The sequence below is a fragment of the Balaenoptera physalus genome (genome assembly GCF_965194825.1).
Source record: "Balaenoptera physalus genome assembly, chromosome: 1".
NCBI classification, from domain to species: domain Eukaryota; kingdom Metazoa; phylum Chordata; class Mammalia; order Artiodactyla; family Balaenopteridae; genus Balaenoptera; species Balaenoptera physalus.
The window spans coordinates 108,745,332-108,762,628 of NC_138882.1; the positions used below are offsets into that span (position 1 = coordinate 108,745,332).

At 38.0% G+C, this 17,297-nt stretch overlaps 1 long non-coding RNA gene across 1 annotated transcript; it reads left to right on the top strand.

Annotated features, from left to right (window-relative positions):
• Positions 1 to 225: 225 nt before the first annotated feature.
• LOC309656498 lies at positions 226 to 16,681 on the top strand. The gene is made up of 2 exons (XR_014261408.1): positions 226 to 8,941; positions 9,021 to 16,681. It is a non-coding gene; the product is annotated as an uncharacterized lncRNA (long non-coding RNA).
• The last annotated feature ends 616 nt before the right edge of the window (positions 16,682 to 17,297 follow it).

Here is a 17,297-nt window from a genome sequence, read left to right on the forward strand (position 1 = left end):
TTTATGACCCTAACACATTGTAGACAAGTAGAGTCTATCGATAAGATTAGGGATTTTTCAGTTAAATAAATCCAGTCCACACACACTTCAGTTCTTTTTCAAGGGAATGCAAAACTCTTATAAGGCTGAAAATGACTTGAGAAGAAAATCTTGAAAAATTTTCAAGAGACCAGATGGTGGCAGCAGAGAATGTGAAAGAAAAAACTCTTATGAACAATAATGGTTATGTTGCAAATAGTTGCAAAACTACTAATTATGGGGACTTTCCGGGTGGTGCAGTGGTTAAGACCCCATGCTTCCAATTCAGGGGACCAGGGTTTGATCCCCAGTCAGGGAACTAGGTCCCACATGCATGCCGCAACTAAGAGTTTGCATGCCACAACTAAGGAGCCTGCCTGCCACAACTAAGACCCGGCACAACCAAATAAAAAATAAATAAATAAATATTTTTAAGAAGAACTACTAATTATGGATGGCAATTAAAATAAGGACGCTGGTTAAGGACCTGTACTTCAGTGCTAGAGATACCTGGATTTGACTCAGTGGCAGTGTGAACTCAGGCAAGACAATTTCTTTAAGTGTTGTTTCCTCAGTTTGTAAAATGGGAATAATAATAGCTACAGGGTCGTTTGGGGATTAAGAAAGATAATGTAGGTAAAAGGTTTAACCCATGCCTGGAAAATTGTAAGTACTTACAGAGAGAGAGAGAGAGGGGTCGGGGTAGGGGAGAGAATGACTCATATCAAATATGAGCATGATCTCTCACAAGAAATTTCTATAACTTATTCTAAACCACTGGGGTACCACGGGGGAGACGGGAGCAGTTAACTCCCAGGTGCAGGCAGAAAGGAGATGCATTATCTGTAGAGAGTTTAAAAACAGTAATAATACCAACTAAAATCACTCTGCACCAGCAATTCTAAATCATGCTATTGATAAAGTACTCTTCTTCTTGGAAACTCCTCTGTTCCTAACAAATTGAGGTTTCCTTTATCAATTAGGCATTTTACCCTCTGGCTTCTAACCTGTCTGTCTTCCATACTTATCTCTCACTGATCCTTGTCTCCAGTCCAATTGGACTAACCATTTAATGGAGATACTCTGCACATTCCTGCCTCTGCATTTTTGATCTTACAGTCTCCACCATCTGCAATGCCTTGTTCTCTCCCTTTCCTTTATCTAGATCTTACTTTTCCTTCATGGGCTCAGGATAAGGGGTATATTTTCTGGGAAGCCTTCCCCATCTGCTGGATTCCTAAAGATCTCTCTCTTCTTGTGTATGTGGTTATTTCTATCTCGGCATTTAGCACCTGCTGTTGTGTATTGAAATATATTGCCCCTCCCTTCCAGTGTAAAGGAGGAACTCATTCATGGAACTGGTTTTTTCCATAATCTAGGCCAGCTTTAGGTTTTGATGTCATCTGTACACTTGGTGCTCACAACTGTGATTAGAGTTCCCGGTATCCTATTTCACAGAATAAACATAAATGGTGGATATCTCTTATTTTGAACTTCCTTTGAGACACGTATATGTTACCTTAAATAGTGTATATAATGTAATATCTATCAACACTGGACATTTAAGAAAGAAGAAATATGACTATATTTTGGGTTTGGGGGCAAGTGATTGGGGTCTATGTCTTAGAGCCAAGATTATTGTGGAAGGCCCAGGTATGAGCTCTGAACCCAGATTCCATAGATGTTATTTTTCAGTCATTTTTTTGTGGTATCTGAAACCCTCTCATCTCTGCTTTGCTGGTGCAAAATATGATGCAAGTGTTAGCATGTGACGTCCACCCCCATTATTGATTGCATGAAAAATACTGGGTCTTTGAACTCAATCCTTAACCTTGCATGTATATTCTAAACAACTTCTGCAAACAGTATACTATCAATGTTTACTTTGGTATTCCAATAGAGAAATACATTTTTAGGAGGACACATCAGCTAACAGACTACTTAAAATGAACTGAGAAGACCGTTAGAGAAAATGTAGAATGTCAGAGTAAAATATATTTCTTCACATCCAAAGTTAGCTGTATACAGTCATGCTCTTTGTGAAAAACTCAGCCAGATCCTGGGATCAGAGACTCAGTCTCCAGAAGTACAGGGATCTCAGAGGTTCTGGGGCTCTAAGAGGTGCTCTTGACAGAAGGAAGCATTTCTGGGCTGAGGCGGCTCCTGCTTAGGAGGAATTTTGGAAATGTGGTTTGGTTTCATTCCTCTCAGACTCTAGTGAGGTTGGACCTTAGCGTTCAGTCTCTCTTTGTTTGCAGGAGTAAGGTGAGGAGAGCTCTGTCTCATCTCATCATTGATTAGAATTTCTATCTTTGTTGTTTCAGGAGCCTAGTTCTGGGAGCGAACCAAAGTTCGTCATTACCAAAGGTACATAGACAGTGTGGTAAGGGAGAAAATAGCAGATGTCTTTAGCTATTTGAAAGACTGCTGGATGAAAATGAACTGAGACTTACTCTCTATAAAACCAAGGAATAAAACCAGGAACAATGGTAATAGACTTCAGTTTAAAATAAATAGCAGAACTTTCTAACAGTCAGTTGTCCATATATAGAATGGACTGTAGTGTTGATACTGAGTTTTCCATGATGAGAGACAGTCACGTAAGTGGGACTTCTACAAGATGTTCAAATATTAGGGAATGATCTGAATAAATGAATTCTAACTCTCCTTTTTATCCATAGTCTGTAGTTTTGTGATTTTGCCATTTCTTTTTCCAGATCTGTTGATTAGCCAGTCAGAATTTTTCGAACATGTGAAATTCAAATGAATCAACGTACAAAAAGCAGATGATCTTTCCTCTCTCTCTTACCTATTCTCATTATTACTGTAGATTCTGGTCTTGTCTTCTAACTTCTACCAGCTAGGGAAATAGAAGGAATAACCTCCAAGTAGAAAATTATATGGTGTTAAAATAGTAGGTATATAAAAAAATCACATGAAATTTTGGAAGACTATGCACAGAATTTCACTTTTTTAAAGCTTGGAAAGAGATGCAGTCTTGTAATGAAGTCTTAGGTGTCATGCGAAATGAGAAATCAGGAATTTGAGTCTCCTGCTGTGCTTTCCCATCAACGGAAAGCTTTATTCGTATAGTGAACAATTCTTTTCCCCAGCCTGGGTGGTCCCAAAGGATAGATTAAATGAAGAATTTGTGGGAGGCACAAGTGCTCTTTCTATTCTGCCTTCCATTCAAGAGGCAAAAAGAAAATTGCAAGCTTCTTTGGGTGTCTGACTCACATGTTATATGCAGGTGCCATATTGATAATTTCCTGTATGACAAGAAAACAATGATTCCCCCTCCTTTTTTTGAGTGGGGTTGAGTGTAGGCATTGCAGTGAAGTAGTTTGAAGATCCTTAGAGGGAGGGTAGTATAAAGCCTTTTGTACGATAGTCAAACCACCGGGTGGAAGGAAGAATGACTTGTGATTGTATCAGTCGGTATCCAGTCAGGAGACAGAAACCACACAGTAATTAGTTATTTGAACAGGGAGAGTTAAATATAAAGAACTGTCAACTATAACAGGGGATTCGAGTAATGAGAGATTAGATAGTATAGAGTAAAAGCTCTAAAAAATATAAAAATAGCATATATAAGGAGCAGCCACTACCTGTAGGGCTGAGGTACACTTTGTTGGAGAAGACACAGTTGCGGGTCAGTATATGGCTGAGAACTCACTGGGGTACTGCACAGGTGGAACTTGCTGGAAATCTGAATCTAGGGTTCCAGGGAAAGCTGTTCATGAGGAAGTGTCTCACTGGAGGTACTTTATGACAAAACCACCCAAGGGAGGTGCCAGGGGAAGCTGCAGGCTGTTGAATCCTGCTGACTGCTCTTGGCTTCATTTATTACTTTTGTTGTTGTCCTCAATTCCTTTGATTTCTGCTCTTTTTATTGTTTCCTTCCTTATGCTTGGTTCGTGATTATTTTAACTCTCCTTTTTCTAGTTTTCTTAGGTTGGAAACTTGGATCAATGATTTGAAATTTTCCTTCTTTTCTAATATGAGTGTTTAGTGCTATGAATTTCCCTTAAGCACTACTTTCCAGTCATCCCCAAGTTTGATATGCTGTGTTTTCATTTTCGTTCAATTTAAAATCTTCTTTAATTTCCTTTGTGATTCCGTTTTTAAAAACAAATTCACCTTTTCTCTTTATGTTTCACTTTGGCTGATTTCTACTGACCTCTTTTAAAGTTCACTTCTGCTTTCCTTAGTTGTGTTAAATCTACCAATGAACCTGTTGAAAGAATTCTCGTCTGCTACTGTATTTTTTACTTATAGCATTTCCTTTTAGTTTTTTCTTATAGTTTCTGTATCTCTGCTGAAATTACCATATGTTCATGCATGCTGTCCAACTTTCCCATGTTTGTATTTTAAGCATAGTTGTTTTTAATTCCCTGTCTAATACTTAGACATCTCAGTCATATCTGAGTTTGGTTTTGTTGATTACTTTGTCTCTTGACAGTATATATTTTTTTTTAATTGCTTCTTCATGTACCTTTTATGTTTTACATGCATTGTATTAATCTTGTGTAGGAATGTAGAGACTGAGGTAAATGGAATCTGGGAATAGGAGCCTGGAAATTGTTATATCTCTTACTTTGCTAAACCTTTTGCATGGGGATTGAGTTAATCTAGTCAGAAATTGAGCTGGGTTTGTGTTTTGTTGTTATTAGAGTTACCATCTGTGCATATTCCTTAGTGCCTTTGCATATTCCTGTTAAAGGGTCTTCCTACCAGCCTCATCTTCCAGTAGCATAGCTGCTCATTCTACTGGATCCAATAATACTTATAGATTATGTTTAATTGTATTAGGTCTGTGCCTGTGGTAGTCACCTCTCTTAGTATACGCTTGTACTTTACTCTTCTAACTGATGGAAGTAAAACCAGGTTCTTGTGATCTATGCCTAAATGCAGAAGCAGAAATTTGGTTATATACCCTCACATCCACCCCCCCTCCCCGCCCCTTGCCTCTTTCACCACTCAAGTGTGAGTGAAATAGAGTCAAATGTGGACAATTATTCTATTTCCTTTTATGTTCTCAAGTTCACACGAAGTTGCCAGAATTAACACTGTTCCACCCACAGTGCTCACTACCATAAGAGGAACATCTTTACTTTTGAATAAAAGCAATAAAAGAAGAAAAGATAAAAAAATATTAGCTTTGGAAGTTATAGAAAAATCTTGATTTGGCGTCCTTTTTTATTTATGTGGTTCAAAAAGTATTATATGACAAGTAGTTTTTCTTTGTGGAAACTTATCATCAATTTCCTTCTTGGATCATATTTCCTATCTTTTGTCTCTTTTATCAAAGATATTTCTCTTAGTAAGAGTTATTAAATTCTTCCTTCTTCTTAGAGTAGTCTGATAGCATTCTCTAATATCCTGTGAATAAATTTCTATCAAGACAATTATCACTACAGCTAACGATCTATCCTCTTGCTCAACCAATATTCATGGTTTCACTTTTGTTTGGACACCTGAACTCCGTTAGTAAGGGACAAAGTTATGTTTTGCATGCATGGTACAAGGATATTCATAAAGCATTTGTCCTTTTTTTAAAAATAGATTTAATTAATTAATTAATTAATTTATTGGCTGCCTTGGGTCTTCATTGCTCCGCACGGGCTTTCTCTAGTTGCGAGGAGAGAGGGCTACTCTTCCTTGCGGTGTGCAGGCTTCTCATTGCAATGACTTCTCTTGTTGCAGAGCACAGGCTGTAGGAGCGCAGGCTCAGTAGTTGTGGTGCACAGGCTTAGTTGCTCTGCAGCATGTGGGATCTTCCCGGACCAGGGCTCGAACCCGTGTCCCCTGCATTGGCAGGTGGATTCTTAATCACTGCGCCACCAGGGAAGCCCGAGCATTTGTTCTTATTTGGAGATGGGTGGTCGTGAACGGGCCTTAAGACAGTACAGATGCCTTTCTAGTCATTGCTTTAAGAAATAAACATCTTAGATAAAACCAGAGAGAAAGAGATTCTTTCAGACAATTATCCCACATATGAATCTGTGTAGTCATCCTTTCTCTTTCTAAAAAGTTTCTCAGTCATTATTCCTGGGTCTTCTGTCCCCTATTTTTACTTCACACCATTCAAAGCTATTAATTTCTGGGCCTGCATATATTATCCCATGTAACATGGTCAAGAGAGAAGCGTCAACTAATAGTGACTTGGACAGTATATTTCTCTCTTGCATTTGAGAAATTTGGAAGAGACAGCATAGGACTGAATGGCATTCCATAGGGTTAGGGAAAAATCTGGGCTTCTATCTCCTTGCTACCTTTCTTGTGCATAGTCAGCATTCTCAAGTTTACTGGATGGTCCAATAGGGCTACAGTCCAGTCAGACAGTAGAAAGGGGCAAATCAAGGCAAGCACCCTCTCTTCAAGAACGCTTCCTAGAAGATGCCTCATATCACTTTCACACAGATCAGCTCTCAGTCACATGGCCACACCTAGGTGCACGAAGAGAGGGAAGATGTCTGCATTTTGAACTGCTGTGTGCTTAGCTAAATTTGGGGGATTCTGGCACAAAAATTAAAGGAAGAATGATTTTGGCAAACAGCCCATTGGTGTCTGCCACGTACCATATCGACATGTACATTCTTAAGAAACACATCACAGAAGTCAGTCACATTCAGAACTGAGAATTCCATTTATTCTACTAAGATAATTCATAAATTCAGTTGCATACCATTCATATGCTAGAGCAGGCTGCACACCATAGCAATTCTGAATGTAATTCTATGCTCACACCTTAATATATAACTCAATATAATTAAAATTAATTCATAGTCATTTTTGATACAAGCCAAGAATCATTTCCTCCTAAAAGTTAACATGAAAAATATGGAAGTTACTGATTAATATGTCTCAGTAAATTCTATAGCACTTTCAGTGCATGTGTTCACATTGTTAGATGTATTAACCTTTTATCCTCTGCTTACTGTCTCAGTTTTACGTTCTGTGGTGTTTACATCCACTCTAGACTCTAGACTAAGTTTAAAAAAATCGAATAATCTGTAATAATCAAAGGAATCAATAATAATTTCTTTACATTCAAGTTAAAATATTAAAGGAAATCTTTAATTGAGGACTTTATCCAATTAGAATTATGTTAACACTACTCTGCATCCCTAAATTGAACTGATTCCACAACTTTGTCTTCTTGTTAAGAAAGTGTAGGCCAATTTTAAACATAGCTATTCAAGATGAATCAGATAAAAATTAACTCTTAATTATCAAGGGAAATTTTAATTTCTCTATAAATTTAAAGCAACACCTTTCACCAATATTCATGCAGTTAATTCTTTAGATTACGAAAAACTTTGTCCTGGCCCCATTCACTCTCAAATTACTGCCCCATTCCTCCACTTCCCTTTGGAGAGAAGTCCTTTGAAATATTATTCTATATTTTGTGTCTTTAATCACTCTCCTCCCAGTGTCTCTTGAATCCACTGCAATTAGGTTTTTGCCTCCGTCATTCCACCCAACCTCTGCCAATGATTTCTAGGTTTCTAAATCCAATGGTCGCTTTTCAGTACTCATCTTATTAATGTATCTGCAGCACTGGTACCATTGATTTTTTTTAAATTAATTAATTAATTAATTAATATTTGGGTGTGTTGGGTCTTCGCTGCTGCTCACAGGCTTTCTCCAGTTGCGGCGAATGGGGGCTACTCTTCATTGCAGTGTGCAGACTTCTCACTGCGGTGGACTCTCCTGCTGCAGAGCACGGGCTCTAGGGGCGCGGGTTTCAGCAGTTGTGGCTCGCGGGCTCTAGAGTGCAGGCTCAGTAGTTGTGGTGCACGGGCTTAGTTGCTCTGTGGTATGTGGGATCCTCCCGGACCAGGGATCGAACCCGTGTCCCCCGCATTGGCAGGTGGATGCTTAACCACTGCGCCACCAGGGAAGCCCGGTGCCATTGATTACTCCCTTCTCCTTGAAGCTCTTTTTTCTCTCGGCCTCTAGGACACTGCACACTTCTGGTTTTTCTCTTATCTCAGTGACCCTTCATTTTCCGTTTCTTTTGCTGGTTCTGCCTCATCTTACCAAACTCTTAACGTAGTAGTGCTCTAGAACTTACACTTGAACTTTCTTTTCTCTCTGTGCTCAAGGTCTTAACAAGTCTGATGGATTTAAAAACAATCTGTACACTGATGACTAAACAATTTGTAGCTATAACCTGGATATTTCCCCTAAATCCAGACTCATATCTAACCGCCTATTTGACATTTCAACTTAAAGATCTAATAATCATTTTAAATGTAATATGTCCAAAGCTGAGCACTTGATTTTTGCCCCAAGACTTCTTCCACAGGCTACTTGTGACATCTCCGTCATACCACTCGCTCCAGCCCAAAGCCTTGGAGTCATTCTTGAAGCTGTTTTCTCTTACATGCTCTATGTAATCATTTAGCATTGCCTCTTAGCATTGCCTTCAGAGAATATCCAGAATCTGACCATTTCTCATTGTCAACACTGCTATCATTATAAACCAAGCAACAAACAGTTGTTGCTTGAGGATTATTGCAGTAGCTTCCTAACTGTTCTCTCTTCTGTTCTCTTGCCCACTGTGAGTTTCTTCTTAGCAGTCGTGTCATTTCTACGCTCAAAACTTGCCGCTAGCTTCCCATTTTCCCTCTACATGACAGCTGAAGTCTCTCTGAGATTCCTCTGTGCTGCTCTCCCAGACTCTTTCTGCCGCCCGCCCCCATAATGGAGCTCTGGATTTAGCACTCTAGACGGGGCAAGAGAGAGATGACCTCCTTTGGTAGCTTCCCACACAGCTGGGGAAGTTGGGTGCTTACTCACATGCCCTCCTTTTCCTTTACAGGATAAGTCACAGGCTGAGGAAGATCTTTCTTGGCTCCAAGCTGTACCACCTTGGGAGATGGTGTCACAGCTGAAGTCACACTGCTCCTCTGAGGTGGGGAGCAAAAAATGCGAGCCATCTTTTACGCTACCTTGATGCTGATGTGACTTCTAACTGCGATTTTATATTTTAGCACCTCCACTTCTGTGGCTTTCTTCTTGTCTCCAGAAGTTTCCTTTAAAACCAACTGGGGAGGAAGAATTCTCATACCTCTGAGTAAGAAAAGGATAAAACACTAAAACTTCAATCAAGAAAAAAAAAAAAAAAATAAGATTAGCCCCACCCAAGTGAGTTAAAAATAAACAAAACATGGATTCACTAGAAATTATTGGTAAGAGACTTATGCTCTGAAATGTCTGCTTATTGAATTACAAGCAAAAAAAAAAAAAAAAAAAAACAACTGAATGAATTATCTATACAGAAAAGTTGTTTCACTTAACATAGTTTTGAGTGAATGACCCTGATTGCCTCTTAGAACGTGGGAAAGGCCCTTCGGCCAGATGGTGGCTCTCAGTTGTAATTGGGTAAACTTTCAATGAAAGAATTATGTAATTAAGGAAGACTCCATGGTGAGAAAAGTTTGAGCTCCAAGAGGGACTTTTTCCTACAAAGGAGTAGTGTGGGAAAGCATTCTGGGTAGAAGTAAATGGCATGTGTGAAAGTTGAAGGTGAGGCCACAAAGGACATGTATAGAAAGTGGAAATTACTTTTACATGACCACAATAGTGTGGGTGAGTGGAAAGTATGTAATACAAAAGGACAGTTATTGTCTGAAGTTTTGTGACTCAACCAGCAGCTTTATTTTGATCCCATAAGATCTTCTGAGAAGGAAAGTATATAGTGATATTGTGAGAGTGAGGAAGGATTGGGTGAGTCTTTAGTCCTAGCTCCCCTACTAACTGGCTGAGTTCTTGGGTCATTCAGTTTCCTCATCCATAAAATATAGGGTTAATTCCAGAAGTCCCTTTCAGCTTAAAAATAATTTATGTCAGCAATAAGTAGAGGAAGAATTGCTCTAAAACTTGAGACATAAGAAATATCACGGAGCCTTTTTTTAGGTGAAATTAAATCTGGTTTATTTATTCAACAAATAATCATTTAACGGCCATTATATGCCAGATGTGTTCAATTCTGGGGATATTCTTGGAAAAGAAGGCAGACAAGGTCTTGCCCTACTGGAGTTTTTTTCTAGTTTTCACTGTCCAAGGATGAAGTCTAATATCACTCATTTTTCACAAGTCCTGCCCTATGTCTTGGGTTAGTCCAAACCTGTGATTTACACAATTCAGGAAAAATAAGAGCAATCCCTGGCTCTCTGTTTCTGGACATCACAACGGCCATTGCTTTTTGTCTGATCGTAAGATATTTTTGAAAGTGTCTGGCTCTGTAGGTAGCATCCTTTCTCAAGAACCAAGTGCTGTTCTAGAAACTTTTGCTAAGGCTCTATTTGTCTCCATTTCCACAGGAATTCATGTAGCTGTCGATGTCCTAGATCCTGTCCTTTTTATGATGCCATGAATAAGTAAGTCAGTGAATGCCACTCCACAAAACCCACCTTTATCCAACTCCTCAGTCTTTGGGAATCAAGCTACCACTAGCCTTTGAACTACTACCCTGCTCAGTTCTCAAGGCTACAGCTTCTACCATGTCCTGTTTGGGCAATGCAGTCCTTGTCTTCGTAAGGCCTGAGGCTGCAAACCAGTGATCCAAGGATTGAATTTGATTCACAGATGGGATTCTTCTCCAATTGCTACTGTCTCCACCACTCCCTTCTGTTTCCCAACAACACAACTGAGCATCTGTGTCATCATTCTTTCACTGTTGCTTTTCCTACATTTGTGGTTCACCTCCCAACTCCAAAAATCAGATTGTCCAAGTTTAAATCCAAGCTCCATCACTCACTAGCTGTACGGCTTGGTCAAGTTGTTTAGCCTTTCTGTATTTCAGTTGCCCCACCTTTACATTGCAAATACATAAAAGACACCTATCTCATAAAGGTGTTGTAAGGATTAACTGAATTAGTGTATGTGTGACACTTAGAACCATATTTAGCATATAGTAAGTGCTTTGTAGGTGTTTTTATTTTATATTATTATTGCTTATTATTTCTTTATTATTACTGACTTGACTTGTATACATATTTGAATGAGATCCATGGACCAGATCTTTCCACATAGAGGTTTTAGTGGAAGTTTTCTCCAAAGTAGTTCTACTTTCAACCATGTCCTACCAACATTTTTGGTCTTTAACAACAAAAAAATGTTTAACTAGCTCCTTAGCAGTGAGCAGAAAGGTCTAATAGACTTCTTTTTAGGGGGTGGAGGTGTGTGAAGAATCATCTTTCATTCCTTTGATATGAGATTAGTAATTAAAAAAAAATCACCCTATCACATTTTACCAGGCCAAAGAAAATGTACCCGGTTTCTAACTCTGAAGTCTGCACAGATTTCCTCACTTTGGCCCTTACTTATGCCCCACAAAGAAGATGTTTCTACTACATTGAGAAACTGGCTAAATTTCACCCCCCACTATCTGTTTCCTAAGACTAACTTGTGTTTTTTCATTCCACATCACTTATAACTGAAGGTAATTTGACTTGCTTCTTCAAGTTGCAGGCTTCACTTGTTAGCTGGCTTGTCAATCATCCATTTTCTGTGGTGAGTCAAAAATATTTTTCACTTGGTGAATAAAATATGGATATTTCATTTTATTGAACCATTTCAAGTTTCTAGAGTTGAATTGTTGATGTCTTGAGATTCTTTGCACCTGCTTAATTTTGATACATGACCTTTACATTGCTTTGAAAGTCAAACTTCTAATGGGGAAGATTTTATTTTAATGTACATATTGGCATGTTTCATAGGTTCATAAGCTCTTTCTTTTATGTGCAGAGAATGAAAATAAATGATCCTTTGACCGCCTGTCAGCCACGAGTTTCATTACCTATATCTGACCATATCCCTTAGGTAGAAATGGCAGCCAGGGGCAGTTGGGTTTTTATTTATTGCTATGACATTTTGTGCACATTTGAAAGGAACCATGGTTGTGGATCTAGAAATAGGGTATATGCAGAGACCAGGAAATTCCAGAAACTGACTGAATGATCCTGTGATGAAATGGGCAGATCCTAATCTAACTTCTTGTTGCCTCATCTTTTGAGTACATAAATCCCTGCCAATATCCAGGCGAGGGAGGAAGAGCCTTTCTATCAGACTGTACCTTTTACATTCGCACTCTTCTCCATACGCTGGTCCTGCAGCTCACTTTAGGAATGTGGAGACATGGGGGGGAGGGGAGGTGGTGAAGAATTGGAGAATTCAGGGAAAGGGGACCATTTTTTAATGTGCTTCAGAATGAAGACTCCAGTGAGATATGTCAGAGAACACATTTGTTGTTCGTGGTGGTTGTAGTTGCTAAGTAGCCAGTCCTAGAGACTAAGAAGTTCAAAAGAAAAGAAAAAAAAAGTATTAACTATGTTCTAAGAGTTGTTTTCACTGCTTTACAGATCTTATCTCTTTTCACCCTATAATAATCCTATGAGATAAAAACTAATTTTATGCCCATTTTAAAGGTGAGAACATTTGGGATCAGACGGGCAAAGTAACTTGTTCAAGGTACCTGTTTAGTAAGAGCAGAACCAGACTTAAACCCATTCTGTTTGTTTCAGATCACACAGCGAGAGAAGTGACAGCCTAGTTGTTCTCAGGACTTTCCTATAGTATGGAAAGTTTTTATTGATTATTTATGGTAGACTTACAGACCATATAAAATTGCTAAGCTATTTTTAGGAGTATTTTTTTATTGTTGTTGCCATGGCTTTATTTATTTAATATTTTCTTTTCCACTATGTTCTATCACAGGATATTGAATATAGTTCCCTGTGCTATACAGTAGGACCTTGTTGTTTACCCCCATTCTATATATAATAGTTTGTATCTGCTAATACCAAACTCCCAATCCATTCCTCTCCCACCACCATTTTCCTTGACAACCACAAGTCTGTTCTCTATGTCTGTGGGTCTGTTTCTGTTTTGTAAATAAGTTCATTTGTGTCATATTTTAGATTCCACATATAAGTGATATATGGTATTTGTCTTTCTCTTTCTGACTTACTTCAGTTAGTATGGTAATCTCTAAGTCCTTCCATTTTGCTTCAAATGGCATTATTTCATTCTTTTTTATGGCTGAGTAGTATTATATTGTATATGTATATACCACATCTTCTTTATCCTTTCATCTGCCAATGGGCATTTAGATTGCTTCCATGTCCTGGCTATTGTAAACAGTGCTGCAGTGAATATTGGGGTGCATGTATCTTTTCGAATTAGAGTTTTCTCTGGATGTATGCCCAGGAGTGGGATTGCTGGACCATGTGTACCACGGCTTTAAATGCAGATTTTAAAAGTTCTCCCTATTAGTAATTAAAAATATAGTAATATTGATGAACACATTGCTAGTTAGGCTCTGGTGAATTGTCTCCTTCAAGTATTAGGGATTTACTTTGAGTATTCATGGAGAAATGAGAAGGCATAGAAAACTGTTTCCCAAATTTCACAATGAAATCAGGTCTATGGAAAATTGGAACATTTTTCAAGATTCAACAATAGGTCCAAGACCAAATAGCAATTCCTGTGACCTGGCTATTTTGTCATCCACTCAGGAGTAGGCTTCTGTGAATTCTTGCTCTGGGCATTCTAGTTCAGCCAGCTGTGACCCATACAGAGAGGTCACATGACAAAACAGACAGCTTTAATAGAAGACATTCTCTACAGTTGTTTTCCTCACAGGAGGGCTCTGAGGACATGATAGGTACTTAGATACCTCCTCAACACAGCTCAAATTTGCAATTCAAATTTATAGCTATATTTACTGTAATTGCTATAAAATATAGAAATGACAAATACAATTTTGCACTAAAATCATTATAGTTTAGATTGTCAAGAAATAATACACTTTTAACTTCTGGTTGAAATAGAGATTGAGGTTGTTCAAAGGCTTAGAGATTTTTCCACTTAGATTATTTCTAAGTGTACCTACCAGTTCATAAGATTCAGGTGAACTTTCACCTCTAGCTTTAGTATCAACTATTTTATTTAATCTATAGATCTTGCCTGCAATGGACTGAATGTTTATGTCCCCTCAAAATTCATATGTTGATTAAAAGGATCATATACCATGATCAAGTGGGGTTTATGCCAGGAATGCAAGGAATCTTCAATATATGCAAATCAATCAATGTGATACACCGTATTAACAAACTGAAGGATAAAAACAATATGATCATCTCAATAGATGCAGAAAAAGCTTTTGACAAAATTCAACACTGATTTATGATAAAAACCTTCCAGAAAGTAGGCATAGAGGGAACTTACCTCAACATAATAAAGGCCATATATGACAAACCCACAGCCAACATTGTTCTCAATGGTGAAAAACTGAAACCACTTCCACTAAGATCAGGAACAAGACAAGGTTGCCCACTCTCACCAATACTATTCAACATAGTTTTGGAAGTTTTAGCCACAGCAATCAGAGAAGAAAATGAAATAAAAGGAATCCAAATCAGAAAAGAAGAAGTAAAACTGTCACTGTTTGCAGATGACATGGAACTATAGAAAGAGAATCCTAAAGATGCTACCAGAAAACTACTAGAGCTAATCAATGAATTTGGTAAAGTAGCAGGATACAAAATTAATGCACAGAAATCTCTTGCATTCCTATACACTAATGATGAAAAATCTGAAAGAGAAATTAAGGAAACACTCCCATTTACCACTGCAAAAAAAAGAATAAAATACCTAGGAATAAACCCACTTAAGGAGACAGAAGACCTGTATGCAGAAAACTATAAGACACTGATGAAAGAAATGAAAGATGACACAAAGAGATGGAGAGATATACCATGTTCTTGGATTGGAAGAATCAACATTGTGAAAATGACTATACTACCCAAAGCAATCTACAGAGTCAATGCAATCCCTATCAAACTACCAATGGCATTTTTCACAGAACTAGAACAAAAAATTTCACAATTTGTATGGAAACACAAAAGACCCCGAATAGCCAAAGCCATCTTGAAAAAGAAAAATGGAGCTGGAGGAATCAGGCTCCCAGACTTCAGACTATACTACAAAGCTACAGTAATCAAGACACTATGGTACTGGCACAAAAACAGAAATATAGATCAATAGAACAGGATAGAAAGCCCAGAGATAAACCCACACACATATGGTCACCTTGCCTTTCACAAAGGAGGTAAGAATATACAATGGAGAAAAGATAGTCTCTTCAATAAGTGGTGCTGGGAAAACTGGACAGCTACATGTAAACAAATGAAATTAGAACACTTCCTAACACCACACACAAAAATAAACTCAAAATGGATTAAAGACCTAAATGTAAGGCCAGACACTATAAAACTCTTAGAGGAAAACATAGGCAGAACACTCTATGACATAAATCACAGCAAGATCCTTTTTGACCCACCTCCTAGAGAAATGGAAAAAAAACCAAAAATAAACAAATGGGACCTAATGAAACTTAAATGCTTTTGCACAGCAAAGAAAACCATAAACAAGATGAAAATACAACCCTCAGAATGGGAGAAAATATTTGCAAATGAAACAACTGACAAAGGATTAATCTCCAAAACATACAAGCAGCTCACACAGCTCAATATCAAAAAACAAACAACCCAATCCAAAAATGGGCAGAAGGCCTAAATAGACATTTCTCCAAAGAAGATATACAGATGGCCAACAAACACATGAAAGGATGCTCAACATCACTAATCATTAGAGAAATGCAAATCAAAACTACAATGAGGTATCACCTCACACCGGTCAGAATGGCCATCATCAAAAAATCTACAAACAATTAATGCTGAAGAGGGTGTGGAGAAAAGGGAAACCTCTTGCATGGCTGGTGGGAATGTAAATTGATACAGCCGCTATGGAGAACAGTATAGAGGTTCCTTAAAAAACTAGAAATAGAACTACCATACAACCTAGCAATCCCACTATTGGGCATATACCCTGAGAAAACCATAATTTAAAAAGACACATGCACCCCAATGTTCATTACAGCACTACTTACAATAGCCAGGACATGGAAGCAACCTAAGTGTCCATAGACAGATGAATGGATAAAGAAGATGTGGCACATATATACAATGGAATATTACTCAGCCATTAAAAGAAGTGAAATTGAGTTATTTGTAGTGAGGTGGATGGATCTAGAGTCTGTCATACAGAGTGAAGTAAGTCAGAAAGAGAAAAACAAATACCATATGCTAACACATATATGGAATCTAGAAAAAAAAAAAATGGTTCTGAAAAACCTAGGGTCATGACAGGAATAAAGATGCAGATGTAGAGAATAGACTTGAGTACACGGGGAGGGTGAAGGGTAAGCTGGGACGAAGTGAGAGAGTGGCATTGACATATATACACTACCAAATGTAAAATAGATAGCTAGTGGGAAGCAGCTGCATAGCACAGGGAGATCAGCTCGGTGCTTTGTGTCCACTTAGAGGGGTGGGATAGAGAAAGTGGGAGGGAGACACAAGAGGGAGGGTATATCTGAATATATGTATACGTATAGCTGATTCACTTTGTTATACAGCAGAAACTAACACAACATTGTAAAGCAATTATACTCCAATAAGGATGTTAAAAAAATTAAAAAATAAAATGACAAGTCAAGCTTAAAAAAATATAAATTCATATGTTGAGATCCTAATCCCCCAAAATGCGGACTTTAGGATGTGATTTGGTTATGAGAGCAGAGACCAAATGAATGGGATTAATGTGCTTATTCCAAGAGATCCCAGAGAGATCCCTCACCCCTCCTCCATGAGAGGTTATAGTTAGCAGGTGCTATGAACAAGAAATGAATCAGAACTTGAGTTCACGCCAGACACTGAATCTACTGATGCCTAGACTTTAGACTTCCCAGCCTCCAGAACTGTGAGAAATAAATTTCTGTTGTTTATAAGCCACCCAGTTTATGGTATTTTATTATAGCAGCCCAAACAGACTACACCATTGCTACAGAGCTCGTCTCTCTTGCAATATGATGTACTTACAGTAATAAGAATAGTGGGCTTAGAATTATTTTGTGTTACTAACTTCTTGATTTTATGTAAGTTTAATTAAATTTTCTAAGCCTCAGATTTCTTATGGTATTATGGGGTTAATAATTTTACTTTGTTGTAAAGCAATTATTAGTAAACCTTTGTGAAAAAAGCTTGCAAAATGTATTTGAATCATTCATCAAACAGTGTCTTGAGAAGGGGTTAATTGAGTTACATTGGAATGAGTTTAATTTAATTTACAGTGATTGGAGCATAATTTTTTTTAAGCGTCAGATTTTGAGATCCTTAGCCATCAGAGACTCCTGAAACCTACAT